Genomic DNA, 6655 nt, shown 5'->3' with positions numbered 1-6655 from the left:
TCTCCTCATATCGGAATAAACGGCTGATCACGGCGAGTTCTTCGGCGACAGGCGCGAGTGGCTGCTAATGAAGCGCTTTTTCAGAGCGCCGTTGCCAGCCGCTGGCGGTAATGTCAGAGCCAAGCAAAGGTTGAAGCGCTTCCTCGCAAGTGAAGGTAAGGCGCGACACTAGCGATGTTTTTACAGATCACTCATGAGACCGCTGTAATCGCGGAGCATTCGGGCGCACACAGCGCGCTGTCACGTGGTATTCCTTAAACTCCGCCGGCTTTCGTTTTTCCCAAATAAGAATGGCTACACTAAGCCTATCTCGTTCGAAGTACTTGGGTTACCAATATTTGTGAAGCTCCACTACATTTGTATTGACGCCTGAACGTTTGAAGCTATAATGAAAAATTTAATAAATTTATCTCGGGTAATTACTCAATAGGAGATGAGCAAAAAAAAATGGAACTGTAAGCTTAGATAAACGCTAACAACATCCACCCGATCTCTGTTCTGAAGAACGCATAGGTTTTTTCAAAATCTTTGTTCAAGTTAGCTTCTACACCCTGTATATATTGCCTTCATTTATTCATATGCCAAGGAATTTCTGTACGTTTACTCGAGGTATTTCTGAGTAACTGTCTGCACACGGTTTCCATTGAACACCTTAAAAGGCTAAATTTTAGTCCGAAATTCTCAGATTCCTGTAAGCCAAACGCTGCATATAACTTTGGTTTTAGGAACACAAAACAACGTCGTCCGCATAAAATAAACCTGGAAGCTGCTACTGTACTATTGTGCGCTCCTGCTTGTATGAGAGATTGAACCTGATATTGATTCCTTCTTGCGGCGTTCCCATTCTTACCATGTACATCCCAAACAACAGCGGGGATAATTGGCGACCCCTTTCTGTCTCTTAGTGATATCAACCATTCCCCTCACACCTGATCCCTTCCCATTCAACGCAGACGGTATTTTCTAGGTAAATGTCTCTCAAACGATGTATAGAGTCGTTGCGTACGCCTTCCTTTTCCGCAATATCCCACAAATGTGGGATATAGGGGAAATTTTCATACGCTTCAGTAATGTCTAAAAAAGCAAATGTAACAGTATGCTTTCTTGTGTACACATTTCAATACATTAAGTAAGAAGAAACAAGCTATGATTCTGAACTCTATGGATTCTGGATCCAATCTGCTGTTCTCCCAATATGTCATTAAGTTCTGCCCATACGTGCAGTTTAATATAATCGCCTGCATTTCTAACCTTGTTGCGTCACAATACGATGATGAGCATTTCTTAGACATTTTCCACAAGGCAGTCCTTTCATCAGCGCGCGCCCAGGCCATGCCAAGTCCCGACATAGACTGTGACGTGGAAAAAAAAAGCTCAATCAATTCAATTGTGGGGTTTTACGTGCTAAAACCGCGATCTGAATATGAGGCATGCCGAAGTGGGGGAGTGCGGAAATTTTGACCACCTGGGATTCCTTGACATGCACCCAAATGTAAGCACACGTATGCTTTCGCATTTCGCCCCCATCGAAATGGGCCGCCGTGGGCGGCATTCGATCGCACGACCTCGTGCTTAGCAGCCCAACACCAAGCAACCACGGCGGGGTCAGAAGAGCTAACTTCGAAGTGGCGACCACCGCGAAGATCGCTCTAACGGAACCTGACCTTGACAAGCTGAACCAATTGATGAAAAGGAATGTGCGCAAGACAGCCCTACACCAAATTGCAAAAGCTCCCGCTCAAAAGAGGTGCACGGAATGTTCTATCTCCAAGTTTAGAAACCTAGTATTTATGTGTCGCAACACGTCCAATGTTCAATTGTGCTTCCCTAACCAAAGAAATTGCGTCATGGAGTGGAAACAGCTAAGAATTCAATCTAAATGTTCAACTCCCTAGGGACACATATGTCCCAAAGAATAAGATACAAGCTGTCAGAAAAATATTTTTGGGAAAGTGTACCGTTAACTTTTCGAAAGCTTAAATGGAGGGAAAAAACACGATACATCGACAATTACTCAGCTCATTGCCCTATGTACCCGATGGGTTTAGAGGAATCCCCGAGGTCACCACTGAACACCAACGCTTCCGGCTGACAGTTGGTCACGCTCAGGTCAAGTCTCTCGTCGGTGAAGGAGTCTATTTTGTCTCAATACGACGACGAGCATTCCCTAGTCGTCTTCCAGAAGGCAGTCCTTTCGTCAGCGCGTGTTCAGAAGACAACGGGGCCCGACATAAACTGTGATGCGCAAAGGCGCTCACATCGAGGTGACGACTACCGCAAACATCGCTCGACCTTAACCTGACCCTCATGTGCTGAACTAATTGATGAACGGGGCCAACGTAGAAGGCTACCGTGGGAAGAGCGTCCACCTCGGATTCCCAGAATGCTACATGTTTACACCAAATGCGGGGACGAACTCTCATCTGAGGAGGTAGAGTGAGGGAGAATCGTGCGACAACATCAGAGGGATATAGCTACCGATTCAGCTATTTTGATTGGCCGAGATAAAGTAATCATGTTCTTTATTGTAGTCTCCTAGGGAAGAACACGGTTGTTAAAGAACAGTTGTTAAAGTGAGGGCTTTTGTGTAGAAAGGGGCCGCCGTTTTCTGATGTGAACTCAGTCGTTTAATATGCTCCTACATGGAGTGGGCTTCCATATATGGAGCCAGTGTGAAAAATGTAAAACAAACGGACTTTTACTTCACGTACTCAGCCCTGTGCCGGGTGGATTCCTATCCCGAACTCCACCACGAGTTGCAACAACCTGTATATTAACAATGTAATGATAAACGATCTATATGAGTGAATTTTATATTTTTGCAAATACCAAGAAGTTCGTGTGAACCCTTCGGAAAATGTCATTGCTGTTGACATAAGAGATGCTAAGATGGTGCAACCTCTGCTTGGTTTGTCTGAAATTTGTGGTGTCCACACGAGGACCTGCATACCACAGGCTGCGCGTATAGCAGCTTCTGTCTTATCTGATGTCTGTTTGGATCTGAAGAGAAGATTTTTAAGAGCACGATTGTTCGCACGGCACCATGCTAAATAATTAGAGCTCAAAGGATGGACTCGTTAAAATGTATGAAGGTACTGTTTGCCTGTGGAAAGGTGCCTAGTCATATTAAGGATGAACTGTTGCGCTATCCCGTTCGGCCTTTTGTACCACAGCTCTTATAGTGCGATAAATGTTTTAGGATTGCTATTTTCAGGGCTTTTGCACCAGGTCTGTGCCAAATGCGGTGGGAATCACCCTGCACATTTTTGTGAAAGTCACGAAAATGGGTGCAATATCTGTAATGGTGAATATTTCGCAACGGATACAGGATGTCCCTTGCTGAAAGATGAACTAACAGTACTAAAAGATAAAGCCGCTGCAGACCAACGTCATTCGCACTTCCCTACAAGAAGCGGCAGGTCATTTGTCCAGTGAGCTACCGAACAACACTTTGCCATGGTATGTACGTGGTCGAAACTATGGATCCGGCACCTCAAAAATGTGTGAGATAATGCTGATGCATGTTGTCTAGCATTTTCGACTAGATCGCCACTTAAATATTTTTCAGATTAAAAACAGTTTCAGCATAAAAGAAAAGGGGTCGATCCTTTTTTCTTTTCAGTAAGTGCTAGGAAACCCTCTTTGCTACGCCTGAACGGACAGTGTGCATGCCGAAAGACAGCTGCTGAAAATGTTCCTTGAAGGGCGACCCATCTGTGAAGTGCCATTCGAGATTCATGAAGCAGGTGTCTAATAAATTAAGGTCCTAGTTGTAATACCCTCCGGAGGGTATGAATAGGAATGAATCGACAAATCGTTTTTCTGAAATACATGAATGACTTCCCCAAATAGTGTCTAGCTAGCGATATAATTGATTGAAATGAGGCTGTAGAAAAACACGAATAAATGGAGCAGGCAGGCACTACGAAGAGAAGACGAAGAAGTTGGAACAATGAGTAGCTCTTTGTCTGGTTTCTTGGCGTTTCGTTAGTTTTATACATTTTTGGTGCCGAAACCCTCCGTGCGCACTCGTTACCTTCATAGCACGTCTCCAAGGGCCTTCTACTCTGCCGTTTCGCGCTGCGAGCGGCGAGGAAGGACTGGATAACGCATCGTTCATGATCGGCGGGGAGACCAGCCATCTATCAAGAGCTAATCGGATGGATCGCCTCAAGACCAAGCGGTCGGCTCGACGGGCACAGAATACAAAGATTCTGCAGGAAGCACAGTTGCTATTTACAGATCCTACCGTGGATAAGCCCAAGCTTTCAGGTATTTTTGACCGTCCATCTGCTAGCAACAATGAACTCTCGAAACTTAACGATGCACTCGAAGAGCACATTGCCGGCGATGAACTCGAAGCAGAATACATAACTGCTGCAGAATATAACGATCAAGCTATCAGCATGCTTGCCGAGATTCGTTGCAAGATAGATGCTTTGGGACGCATGGACAGTACAGCGGAGTCTGCTCTTCAGAATGCAACCCCGACAGTTCCTGACGCTATGCCCAGAATTGGTCCAAGGCTACCGAATCATGATATGCAGACATTTAAAGGCGACATTCACAAATGGGCACCTTTCTGGGAGCAGTTCGAGCAGACTGTTAATCTCAATAACGCTATATCCACAACGACGCAGTTTTTCTGTTTACGGCATTATCTTGCCGGAGAAGCGGCAGCGGCCATTGCCGGTTTACCAACTTCTGAAGCTTGCTACTCAGATGCCGTAGAACTTCTCAAAGAACGTTTCGGCGATCGTCAAATGATAGTGGAGCACCACCTGACAGCGCTTCGCCATCTACCTCATGTAAAGTCCGGAAGCGACGTACGCGGCCTCAGACAGCTGTATGACGCCGCGGAACTAAATATCCGCTGTCTTACTGCACTAAAAGTACCCACTGTGAGTTTCTCTGCAATGCTGACAGATATGCTACAGAGGCCATTGCCATACGAGATTGTTCTTGCATGTACGTGAGGAAAGCGAAGTCAGACTTTACGTCAACATGGGCCTGATACGAACCTCTCGGTGCCAGCACGGGCAGCTGCAACATCGGAAGCGGAATTAAAAGAGCTGCTCATGTTCACACGTGTTGAGTTAGAAAGCCGAGAGCAGTGCAACACATCGTCACAACGATCTGTCAATGACCGTGCTGAGAGAACTCGAGGGAGCAGCACCGCTTCCATACTGCACAGTGCATCACACAGCTGGAGCGAGTGTTTCTGCTGTCGATCTAAGAAGTGCGGTACACGCGCTGCGACATGACAGGATAATTGCTGTTATAGATGTACACCAAGAGGTCAGTAGACACGGTCTTGCATTGTCAAACTGACGTGCTTATCGTGTCACGGAAGACATGCCTCGAGTATGTGTGACCCGAACTACAGAAAAAAAGATACTACAGCGGAAACTTCGAGACCAGCGGTGGCTTCAGGTAGCACAGCAGTGATAGCCTCGTCGCAATCAGTAATGCTTTGCGACTGAGATTCTACAAACGCTTACACAAAGATGGACAGAGAAGTGTACCTGCAGACTTTTTGCGCTTTTGTCGTTAAAAACAACAGGTCCAAATACATCAGAGCGATTATGGATGGAGGCAGTCAGAGATCATTTATCACAGAAGATCTGGCTGTAAAACTACAACTGCAGGTACTGGGAGAAACCATAATTTCATTCAACACGTTTGGCAACGCATCCTCAAGTTCAGCTGAAATACGAAAGGTTGTTAAAGTACCACTGCGTAGTCAGCACTGTTCCGACATCCATATTGCTCAAGCAATTATAGTTCCCGTTATCTGTCACGACATTGCTGCGCCGACAGCTGATAACAACTTCATTCGGAAGCTGCGATGCGAGGATGAATTTCTTGCTGACGACAAGAATTTTCTTGAAGCAGATACTGGAACTGCGTCAACTTGTTGATTGGAGCTGACCATCTTTCGGAAATCATGACGGGAGAAGTTGCAAGTAGCATAGGAATTCCAGGACTGGTCGCAATCAACACGGCATTCGGATGGACACTGCAAGGACCGAATCGCCAAAAAGCCTTTCTTGACTGCGACGCTAACATTACGGTCTGCGTTCTGCGAGTGGAAACGATTACTGACGATGAACGATGACACAACCGCGCAGATTCTACAGTTGTTCTGGCAGCTCGAAGCAATGGGCATCACAGATTCTGGCGAACCTCCCTCTCCTGAGTCCATTGCACGGTTCCGAGGAAAAATTCGCAAGAAAAATGGCAGACACAGCGTGGCGCTGCCTTGGAAATAGCATCAGAAACAGCTACTTGGAAGCAACCGTGATACCGCGCTCGCACGTCTACAAAAACTGGCAAAGAGGCCATCAATGAATGAAGGATTATTGGAGCAATACAACGTAGTCATCCCACAATACCTAGAGCTTGGACACGCTGAAGTGGTACTTAAGAGTGTTCCTACTGATCGGGCCACCTATTATATGCCACATTGGGAAGTTATACGAGAGGAATCGCTGACCACCAAGCTCCGGTTCGTGTTCGACGCATCGTCGCACGCTTAAGGCTTTCCATCACTGAGCGACTACCTGCATAAAAGAGTGAACCTCAACCCAGAGTTACTACAAGTACTGCTTCGCTTTCGGTGGTTTCCGGTCGCCATCAACTCGGATATCTAGAA

Source organism: Dermacentor variabilis, chromosome 6 (assembly GCF_050947875.1).
Source record: "Dermacentor variabilis isolate Ectoservices chromosome 6, ASM5094787v1, whole genome shotgun sequence".
Lineage (NCBI taxonomy): Eukaryota > Metazoa > Arthropoda > Arachnida > Ixodida > Ixodidae > Dermacentor > Dermacentor variabilis.
Note: the sequence above shows the minus strand (reverse complement) of the source record.